This window comes from Arachis ipaensis, chromosome B5 (assembly GCF_059453495.1).
Source record: "Arachis ipaensis isolate K30076 ecotype BB chromosome B5, ASM5945349v1, whole genome shotgun sequence".
Taxonomy (NCBI): Eukaryota; Viridiplantae; Streptophyta; class Magnoliopsida; order Fabales; family Fabaceae; genus Arachis; species Arachis ipaensis.
In genome coordinates this window covers 13589393-13601197 of record NC_142440.1, presented here as the reverse complement: position 1 = coordinate 13601197, position 11805 = coordinate 13589393, and the positions used below count along the sequence as shown (strand labels likewise).

Genomic DNA, 11805 nt, shown 5'->3' with positions numbered 1-11805 from the left:
ACTGTGAATAACCAAGTTCAGAAATTCCAATCACTTTAATTTCTTTACTTAAATGTTTCCGTAATACTAAAAAGAAAAAAAAAAACAGAATTTATTTTATAATATTTATTAATTATTATTAAAAATAATATATTAGTAAAATAAATTTTGATTATTTTTTTTGTTATTAAATATTTTTGTAAATATTTATAATATTTAATTTCGTTTAATATACTATTAAAAAGGTTATTTTGAGTGTTAGAGTAAGATTTTTCATATATAAATTTAGTTATATATATCTCCACGGCTCCACCTAATAATTTTTTAAGAGAAATAATTTATGACTAGCTAGACCCACGCTGAAATGCAATTCAAATGGAATGTGTGAGTTCCCAAATTATCAAAATCTGTAGATATATATGTTCAAAAGTAGTTTAACATACGTAGTTAGCTCATTGCCTAAGGTTTAAGTGTTTCTGAATGCACGAATGAAAAAAGTTACAATAGAATGTGCTTAAAACAAGATACACTATTTAGACCTTTTGGATCCCATAGCCGACTATTTAGACCGCCGCTAAATCTTTCATTCTTGAGCCTTTTATGTAGTATGACCCATGAGTGATACTCAAGATAGATACACTTAACCTAGATGTTAAGGGGACACTAAATTTAAACGGCAAATGTTACAATCTCACAGCTATGACGTGAACATGTCGATCTGATATTTAAATAATGTGGATATTTAATAATGGAACTAATATAATATCTAATTAAATTTTTGTTGTGAAATGAAAATACTAGCTAGTAGCTATAAAAAAGTTTATATTTGGACACATTCCATGTCATGTTTAAGGGCTTTCACTTAGTCAACTACTCTATTATGAAGTCTATCTGTTGGTTGAGAGTCTCATATCAACTCACTCGCATCTCCTGCTGATGACTGAATATGAACGTGCTATTAAGAAGCTTAACTATATTAAATTGGTGTAATTAAACAAAAATCCTATCGACACACTTTTAACTATTAAAATTAACTATTATATATTTATATATAAATATATATAATTTAATATATATTTTATATTAATAACAAATTTTAAAAACTAATTTTAGTATATATTTATAGTTGATAATTAAAAATGTAGTGATTAGGATTTGAAATCATCAAGAAGCATAAAGAGAAAATATATATATATATATATACTATTTTTTTAATATTTTTAATAGTAATGATCGATCTAAAATATTGAACTTGATCAAATTTAACAAGAATATAAATTTTATATTTCTCCTATTCATCTACCTAAAAGTTCACATTATGTGTTTTGTCTATTAAATTTGGTTAATAATTTGCTAATTGAGATTTTAATTTCGTTATTTATGAGAATAAATCACAAAAATAATTAATAATTAATTTATTAGATAATAAAATAAATAAACATAAATAAAATCTAATTAATTAATTCACTAGATTTTCGTTAAAATAATTGTTAATGCTTGCAGAATAATATAGTAACCAAGGCTAAGACGCATTTGTAGGCTACAAATTGTATATTGTAAAATAGTTTTGGGTTTGTGTTATTAGTTTTCCAAATGCAAGATAAGCTGAAGGAATGCTGATCATTATTGAAAAGAATTAATAGATATTATTAGTACTATGAGATGAAGATGTAAGTAATATAATATGATAAAATAATAAAGACTGAGTTCATTACAAAAGCTTAGAGGATTGGAAATAATAAAGAGGGATAATTCTCCCTCCTATAAATTAGCATTAGCATTAATTCATTAGGCCAATGTAATTCATCTAAAGAATTGAGTAAATAAATATTATTTTTTATTCGTACATCAATTATATATACGAAATAAAAAAGAATTTAATTGTAACATGCATAAAGAATAATAGAAACTACTCTTAGGAACATCAATCATAAAAATATATATATTTTGTTTATTTTTTTTAGATGATAATAAATAGTTTTTATTTATTCCTTTAAAATTATTATTCACTTCTGTTTCATCCTTGTTGATGTACTTATTGATTTCTTTATTAAATATGAGGTGCAAACTTGGTTCTCTTATGCATGTGAAACTAAATAGCAAAAAAAAATCCAATTTAAAAGAAAGATAATAAATACTGAAGAAGTTTTGATACTTTAAAAAACAAAGGAGAGTAGTAATGCTTTAGGTATGAAACAAAAGATATTATTATTTGTCAAATTGTATACAATAATCTTTTTATGTAAAACAATACAGATTTTAAATAAAAAATTGAATAAAATTAACTTCAACATATGTTATGTTTAATATATTAATAAATGGGTAAAGTACTAAATTGGTCCCTAGGTTTGGGCGTAATTTTGTTTTGGTCCTTAAGGTTTAAAGTGTTCTATTTGAATCCAAAAAAGTTTCATTTAGTATCAATTTAGTCCCACAGTGAGGTCAAAATTAAATAATTAACAAAATGTCCTACATAACAACAGTACAAGAACAAAATCGATAATCTGGAGAACAAGTACAAGCTCCAGAGACATAAAATCAACCATTGATACATCAATACATTTATTTATTATTTTTTTATAATATAAATAAAATATTTTCTATAAAACTAAAGAAAATAATAAATAAATGTATTGATGTATCAATGGTTGATTTTGTGCCTCTGGAGCTTGTATTTGTTCTCCAGATTATCGATTTTGTTCTTGAACTGTTGTTATGTAGGATATTTTGTTAATTATTTAATTTTGACCTCACTGTGGGACTAAATTGATGCTAAATGAAACTTTTTTGGATTCACATAGAACACTTTAAACTTTAAAGACCAAAATAGAATTACGCCCAAACCTAGGGGACCAATTTAGTACTTTACCCTTAATAAATTAATTAATTATGTTTCGTTCTAAAATATAACACTAAAAATAACAGATTAAAAAAAATAAATAGAAAAAAATTAAGATAACTTTGTTATAAATCGTTCTAATGCTTGTGCCTCTCACTTTTTAGTTTAACTAATTTTCTTCTTATTTTTATAATAAATTTTAAATATTCAAAAAATTTATTAATTATTATATTTTTAAATTAAATATTAATTATTTAACTTTCTTTTTAGTAATTAGATACTGGCACCATAACAAACACTCTTAATTTTTCACTATATCGTTTACGGGTTGCATTTTTGTTTCGAGCATTTCTAAATTCGTTCAAAAATTATAAAAAATGAAAATTCTAATACAGTTATTAAAGATGATGGTGGTTGGTTCAATTTAGAATTAGTAGAATTTTTAGGATTCATGAAATTTGATAATTTTAATTTTATTAATCAATGTTTTATTTTAGAATAAAAGTGAGTTAAAATTAAAAGATAAATTTTAAAAAATTGTGTGTCAAATCATATATTCAGACTTATTAAATTAATCAAAACACATTTAATAAGGGTATGTATAAGGCTATGAAGCAAGTAGACTTTGTTGAGTTACCGTATTTATGTGTCAAACATATTTCGGATACGATATTCATTGACACTTGTCTGATATGTGTGTCTGTTATGTTTAATTGTGTCTTAATAAAAAATAAATTTTTTTTTCAGATACGTTTAGACACACCTAAATACTATTACTTTTCAGCATATCCAATTTTATTCTTAACATATATTTTTAAAATAAATTTAGAAATAGTATATATTATTGTTTATTAAAATAAAAAATATTTTAAATACTTTATATAATTAAAACAAGATATTAAAAATAATTAAAAATTATTTATATTTTAATATCAAGAAAATATAAAAATATCATTACGATTAATCTAAAATACTTTATATTTTATATGTATACGTGTCTCTGTATCGTATAAAATTTTAAAATTTGCGTATCGACATGTTCTGTATCATGTTGTGTCTCGTATCTGTGTCGGTGTCAGTGCATTATAACTATAAGGAAATAAAAAAGATAATGAAACTATATAGAAAGTTATTTTATACACGAATATAATAAACTTTCACAACTAAAAAATGGATTAATACAGACAGATTTAGTCTTTATTACAGACGAATTTTTGGTTACCGACAAAATTACCGACGGATTTTGTCCTTCTGTAAAAGCCTCATCGGAAATTATTTACCGACGGATTTTTTCCGTCGAAAAATTATCGACGGATTTTTACCAGTTACCGACGGATTTTTCCTCTGTAAATTCTCCATCCATTTCCATAAAATGTCAAACTTTCCGACAGATTTTTCGTCGGTAATTAGAACCTTAAAAACCATTCTAAACTCTAAATACAGACAGAAAATTCGTCTGTAAATTCGTCAGTAAGGTAAAATAATTTTTTTTTAATTTTTTCATTACAAAATAAACTTGTTTTCATACAAAATAAATATAAATTTAATAAATACAAATTTTTATCTAATTTATATTTGAATATTTATAATATTTCAAAAAATAAACAAATTCACCGTATTATCAAACTAAAAGAAAAATACTATAAACAAACAAGTCAATATAATTCAAAACATAAAAAAAGTGTATTAATACATCAACGAACTATAATAATAAATAACAACCATACATCAACAAAGTGTATTGAGTAAATTAAAAGTTGTTAATGGGTATCCAAAAGGCTCTAAAAATTTTTTCTCATACTAGTAAATTAAAAGAACTACACTGCAAGCAACTCCTATTCAATTTCCTAACTCATTTGAACAATTTTCACTGCTCTAATAATTAACTTGTAACAGAGGATTCATTAGATGAAGTTGGTGAAGGAGATCCTGTGTTAATTCCACTTATCTCATCTGCAAAATTTACTTCACTTGCTTTTTCTGCTGCTGCTGCTTTTTCTTCATCATCCCAGCTTTTCTCACACGGTCACAAATGTTCTCTAAGACCAGATTATCCATGTACTGAAATAGTGGTACCTGAAAAAATTTGCTCTCATGTAACAATATATTAAACTTGAAAGTCAATTTTTCCGTTTTAGTGAACATGGCAATCGATCGAACACCAAGACATGGAAATAAATGAAGGAATTTGTGCAAAATATTAAACTTTTCCCTTGTTAACCAAAAAAAGAGACTAATTGAACAATAAGACTTAGGATTTATCGTTTATAGCACAGAATAGCTACCTATGACTGAGTATAATGCTCTTTCAGATATGAAGAGATGACAGTCGTAACAAGTATTCTTCATGGATACCCACCAACTGTTCTGCTACTTGCTTCCATCAATGAAAACAACAACACAGTTCCAAGGATGTCAATGAATCAAGAGTTGACAATATATGGGGTACATTTCTCAAAAACAGTTGTTTCCAATCACAAAAATTAAGATACATGCAGCAGGGAAATTAAAGCTGCAAATAGAAGAAATAAATATCCATACCTGTTCAATACTGCCATCTTCTATCTCTAAGTTGAGCCCCAAAAATTGCAACTTGCAGTCATCATGGACCACCATTCCGGAAGCTGCATTTGCCTGAGAGATTGAAAGGCACACCAAAACAAAGCAATTATGATCAAGCAGATACCTACACGAATCATTACTCACGCATACTTTAATCTTTTTGCCACTTGAGTAGCTAATAGTTCCTCAATGAAAAATAAAATCAAGTGATTTCGATCTTCACCCCTAATTTGATATCTATTCAACAAATTAGAGGGGAATATTCCGTGGATGAGATCTCAAAGCATGTTATGAATTTTAGGGTTAGCAAGACTAAAATTAGGAACGGAAATTAGTAATCAGATCTGGAAGGGAATGATACAATGATCAGATCGAGGATGTGGAAGAAGGCAATAGGATTAGCAACACAAATGCAAAGTGCTCATACTGATGATCAAAATATTTACGAATTTCGAAACTAAAAAATAAATAATAAGGAGCTAGCTAGAAAATTGAAGCACTGTGAAAAGAGACAAGAAGTGGAAATAAAGGAGAAACGAAGAGGCCAGACCATACCATGGTTGCGTTCGCATTGCCTTTGAAACTTGACTTGTGTGGCTGAAACTTGAAGAGAGGGAAGTAAAGGAAGGAGAAGATATAGGAACGGATTTGAGAAGCTAGGGCTTGCGCGAAGGTAACCGCGACATTGACTGGAGGAGATGATGGCTATAGCGCTGAGAAGATATGCGAGCTTGAGGGGCGGTGGTGGTGGAGCTTGAGCTTGCTTTGTTCTGCAAATGAGAAAGAACGAGAGAGACAGGGGTTGTGTTCTACTGGTTCAGTGTTTAAAAAAGAGGAGAAGAAGGAAAAGGTAGCTACGGCGGTTAGGGTGGCTGGCGGTGGCACTGTGGGTGAGGAAAGGAGAAGAAGAAGTGAGGAATGCTAGGTTTATCTCCTTTGATTTGTGTGCTGTGAATGGAGCTCGGGTAATGGTGTAACCATTTCTTACAGAAAAAAAAATTAATTTTTTCGACAGAATTATCGACGGATTCTCTTTTTCGTCTGTAATTTATGCTAATTTATTTTCTTGTTTTCCGACAAAAAATCTCTCTGAAATTCCGTCTGTATTTCTGTGGGATAAAATCCGTCGGAAATATCCGTCTGTAATAACCAGTTTTATAGTAGTGTTTAAGTCAAATGAGACTTATAATCATAGTTATCAAACCCAGCTCGATCCGGCCGATTTGACCGAAAATCTGGTCACCGGGTCACCTGACCGGACCGAGCCACTCGTTGAACCACCCATGCAATAGACCCGGTCAAACCCGGTTCGACCCGACGGATTTCATGCGAATCCGGTGATCCGGCCGGTTAATCAAACCCGGTTCGGGTCATGTTTATTAATTTTCTTTTTATTTTTTTCCTAAAACGGTGTTGTTTCAGACGCCCACATCCCCCTTTTTGAATGAACGAACCTAACTCCCTAAGCCTTGTGTCTGAGTGGAACCAACCCTCCTCTCTAGCCAGCCTCATGCCCTCATCTCTCTGTCTCTTATCTCTCGAGCTCGGCGTCGGCAGCGGGCAACCCCTCACCCTAACCTCGTCACTCTCTCGAGCTCGGCGCCGGCATCCCCTCATCCTCACCTCGTCTCTCCCCTCATCGTCAGTTCGTCACTCCCTCGGCGTCGTCAGTTCGTCACTCTCAGTCTTTGGGTCTCTCACCGTGAGTCCGTGACCCTACGTTCACTTCGTCGGAACCAGTGAAGCAGTATCTGCTCCCTCGGGTGGTGGTGGTGGTCGTCTTCTCAACCAGGTTAGCTCCAGTATTTGACCATGTTCTTTCTCTAGTTCAATGTTGATTTCAGTGAATCTGGTGGTTGTTTCTATTTTATTTAGTTTTTAGAGTTGTTGCTGTTCTTTCTATTTGTTGAATGTTGGTTTTTTAGAGTTGTTCTTTCTATTCTTTCTTTGGTTTGATGTAAATTTTAGTTAGAATTATTATTGAATCTGGCAGTTGCTGCTGTTGTATGGTTTTTTTAGAGTTGTTGTTGAACCTGAGAAAATTTTAGTGAACTTCGGTTGAATAGTTAAATTTGTTGTTGATTATCATTAGTGAACTTTGGTGGTTATTGATTATCATTAGTTGTTGATGTGTTGCTGTGTTTCTTTTGCTTGAATTAAAAGGCTTTCCAACTAGCCATTGTACCTGAGATTGTGAGAAGTCCTTCCTCTTCTTTGGAGCTTGTTTTTGATCCCCAGAAAAATGGAGTGATAAGAACAACTTGCTTTTTCAATGGATCATTGCTCAATTCGGTGGGTAATTTCTACTAATTTGCCAGAAAAGCTCTTGTTTTTCCTTCAGGAGTTGGTTGGTGGCATGGACACCTAGTCCTTTCTTATTTTTGGAATTTCTAACAATCATAGAGCTTATAATAATAGAGGGAAAACTAATTCTATTTGGGGTCATTGTAAATAAATTGTGAATTTACTGTTTGTATTATCTTTCACTCACTTTTGTTGATTTAAATTAAAAAAGTATTTTGTACTAGAGACTAATATATTATTTTTTTTAGATCATTAGTTATGTTTAAAAATTAATATTGAATTATTAATATTTGTAAAGATTTATGTTTTAAATTTTAAGATATTATTTTAATTTTATTCTTATAATTTTAATTTTTTTTAGTTACAACCAAATTAACCGGATAAATCAGTGACCTACTGATTAAACCAATAATTCAATAACCCGGTCATATAAAACTGAATTAATTACTGGTTCGTCGATTTTGATAACTATTCTTATAATAACCAACTAAACTTAGTACTCATAAAATACCAAATAACTTATTATTATTATATCAGATTAATTGGTAAAAGTGATATTACAAATAAAGTAAATCCGAATCTGGTCTGTCTATAATTTCCACCCTTGCCGGTGGTCAACTATTAGCTTGAAGATAGCATATGCATGCATATAATTATATGAAATTAAACAAATAAAGAAAATGATAACGATTGAATTGTAGCATTCTCGATATACCTACATAAACTAGCTAGGAACATATTTTCTCTTTATTTCTTAATTAACATAACCAAGGTCTAGCAAGTATGGAGAACACTCTTTTATTCCCTGTTAATTAATTTTCCATGCTCAATTAAGTCAAAAGTAACTCCACAAACTGTCACCGGAGTTGTACGATGGCGGAGATGGGCTCAGTATTATTCTCGGCGGCGACAGAAGCATGCCCTCAGCCATATCCACCAGCAAACTTGGCATGCGGAATATAGCTTCCTCGTCCATGAAATCATTATCCTCATACCATGATGATGATGAACACAAAGCCGTACTAATAATATCGTTGTTGTTAATACCATCAACAAGAGTGTTATTATCATTATTATTATTATTATTATTATTATTAACAGTAATAATGTGAGGAGTGGTGATGGGTTCTTGAGGGTTCTTCTTCATCAAAGCGGCAGCAGCAGTGGCAGCCCTGCGGATGTCATCAGGGGAGTTAGTAACAGGAATTTGGTACTTTCCAGCTGACTCAGGAAGGTTGAGAACGGCGCTGTCGCCTTTGAGTGCTAATGCGGCAACGTCGTAGGCGGCAGCCGCCATCTCAGCCGTGGGGAACGTCCCCAGCCATATTCTTGAAGCCTTACGTGGCTGCCGGATTTCGGAGACCCATTTGCCTCCTCGACACCTGATTCCGTGGTACAGCGGGTGCCTCTTTGAAGATGATGATGAAGCCATACATCTATGAAGAAGCTTAATAAGATGGATGTGGGGAGCAATAGCATATATAATAGGCAATGTTCCTTTATATATAGAAAAGAGAGGGGTAACTTATAAATAGATACATACGCTTTCTGTTTTGAATTTCTCAAGATATTTTTAAGTCCTATACGACAGGGATTAATCCACTACGAAAGTACGAATAAAGGTTGTAACGAGTTTGCATTTATGAGCTGAGATTGGATCAGACACTTGCTTAACTGACTAATTATTAGACAAAATTGATTTCGTCAGCCAATGAAATGATTATGAGTGTCACCCTTACTGTGTCTCGGTTAAAATTTTTTGACATCTTTCACATTTTTATCATTCATCCACGGACTCACAGTTAAAAAATTTTGATGTTAAAATTAAAAAAAATTTTGTATCACGAATAAAAATTTTTAATGTTATTTATTAATAAATTTTATATAATTTAAAATTCTTTTTTTTTTTATTTTTTTTCATCATCATCATTATTTTTTTATTTTCTTATTCATCTCCTCGTAATTCTTTTTATTTTATTCTCTAACAAAAGTTTGCATATATAAGACATTCAACCCATGCTTATTAAGTGACTAATTATTCGAAAGGAAATTGATTTCATCAGCCACTGACATGAGAAGTGTCTTAGTTTTCTTGGACTAATGTAATGAATATTACAAAAGTTTAGAAATATAGCCACAAGATTTATTACAATACGAGAATCCAAAATTTTATAAGATTATTTTTAAGTGTTGGTCCAATGTAATTTTTTTTCTAGATATTAATTCTACGAGATTTATAACAGTTAATAATTTTTTTTTACACTCATAAAACATTATAAAATATAATAATTTTATATACATGAATATATATTATATCAATCATAATATTTTAAAAAATAGTCATTTATATTAAATATATATTAAAATATAAAATATATATTAAAAATGGATAAAATAAACAAGTATACAGAAATAAATTATAATTTATTTGAGGATTGAATTTTTTCATGTATACATTGCATTTTTATTACCGATAAAATATAAAAAAAATTAGGGTAGAGTGCTATTTTAATTCTTAATATTTGAATCAAATTTTAATTTGGTTCTCAATGTTTTAAACATCCTATTTTTATCCTAAAAAATTTCAATAAGATTCAATATTATTGTCATATTGTTAAATTTAACATAAATAGTTAACCAAAAAGTGATGTGACGTTAGTAATATTGCTAGTTAAATTATATATTCTTTCATGTATTAGAAAACATAACATAAATCTTTTTGTAACACTTTTTCTCTTCAATTTTCCTTACATACTAAAATCAAATGCTATGGACTCTTCAATATGCAAATTGTTTATGTCAAATTTAATGATGGGACAACATTGACTCCGTTTAAAATTTTTTTGGAATTGAAATAAGATGTTTGAAAATTTTTGAAACTAAAATTGAACGTTTAAAATATTAAGAACAAATAAGATTCAACCCAAACATTGAAGATACCAGATCCACCGTTGGCACTAGAGAGTTTCCCCGAAGAACTTCTTTTTCAGAAACCTACAAGGACATGAGTCACTCAATCTACTTCGAGTGGAGAGAAAGGAAAGAGCTCATTTTTTCGACAGGGATAGAAAGTAAGAAAATCAATCAAAAATAGAAATCCACTCTACTAATAGAAGAAGAGAGGTTTTTTCCACTATCAAAACAATAATTTACAAAAAATTAGTAACTCTCTAATATTTCGAACAATTATATAAAATTACAAATAAACCTTCACAATGTTCCTGTCGATTGATATATAATTTACCTAAAGTTAGGGGACATTGTTATTAATCCAACTGACAAAAGTTTAGGTTTGCACTCAGTCAATCCCTATTATTGTGTGTATATATATACGATGTTAATAATTAACTAGTATATAAGTGTGGGTACATGCGTTAGAGGCTGATATAAAGAGAAAACTACAACATTATATGAAAACCATAGGAATAATTATTTGCCATGAATCACCAAGAAGGACACGGTTCATGTTTGCTTTCTTTAGATGGGGAAGCAGATCCCACTACAAGGAAATAAAACAATAACATTACGTTTGTAATCCTTAATGAGAAGCTAAGGGGAAGGGGGGTCCTCCCTCTATACAACTGGCTTTACAAATATGAAATTGATGTTTGGGTCAATATATTTGTCCAACAGGTGCGATTTGTGGTCCATAGTACTGTTGCGGCGCATTAACTCAACAGAACTCTTGTCTGCTTCTATTCTCACACGTGCAAACTGCTACAATAATGGAACTATTCTAATTCTCTCCATCTATTTGTCGCTTGTTACTGTGCTACTAAATTGTAATATTATACTGATGTTATATAGTGTGTCATTTTGGTGCGGCACTCCAATACAGCGCACTCCAATACGTTATACAAGCTAAGAGTAGTATAAAATTATTTTTAAAATTCTTGAAATACTGATTATTCAATAATTTTAATGGATAATTTTAATTAATATATATTATATATTTTTATAATTAAAATTAACAACTGAAATTATTAAAATATTAATGTTATAGAAATATTTGAAGTTCTTCTCTATGTTATATATGCTTAGTTAGAGTTAATAGTCAAAATCGTCCCGAAAAGATATTTCGATCTCTATTTTGGTCCTCGAAAGATAAAATTAATCGAAAT

At 29.9% G+C, this 11805-nt stretch overlaps 1 pseudogene; it reads right to left on the bottom strand.

The window, feature by feature from the left end:
* Positions 1–8519: 8519 nt before the first annotated feature.
* On the bottom strand, positions 8520–9116 carry LOC107640175 (ethylene-responsive transcription factor ERF027 pseudogene; annotated as a pseudogene).
* Positions 9117–11805: the final 2689 nt, after the last annotated feature.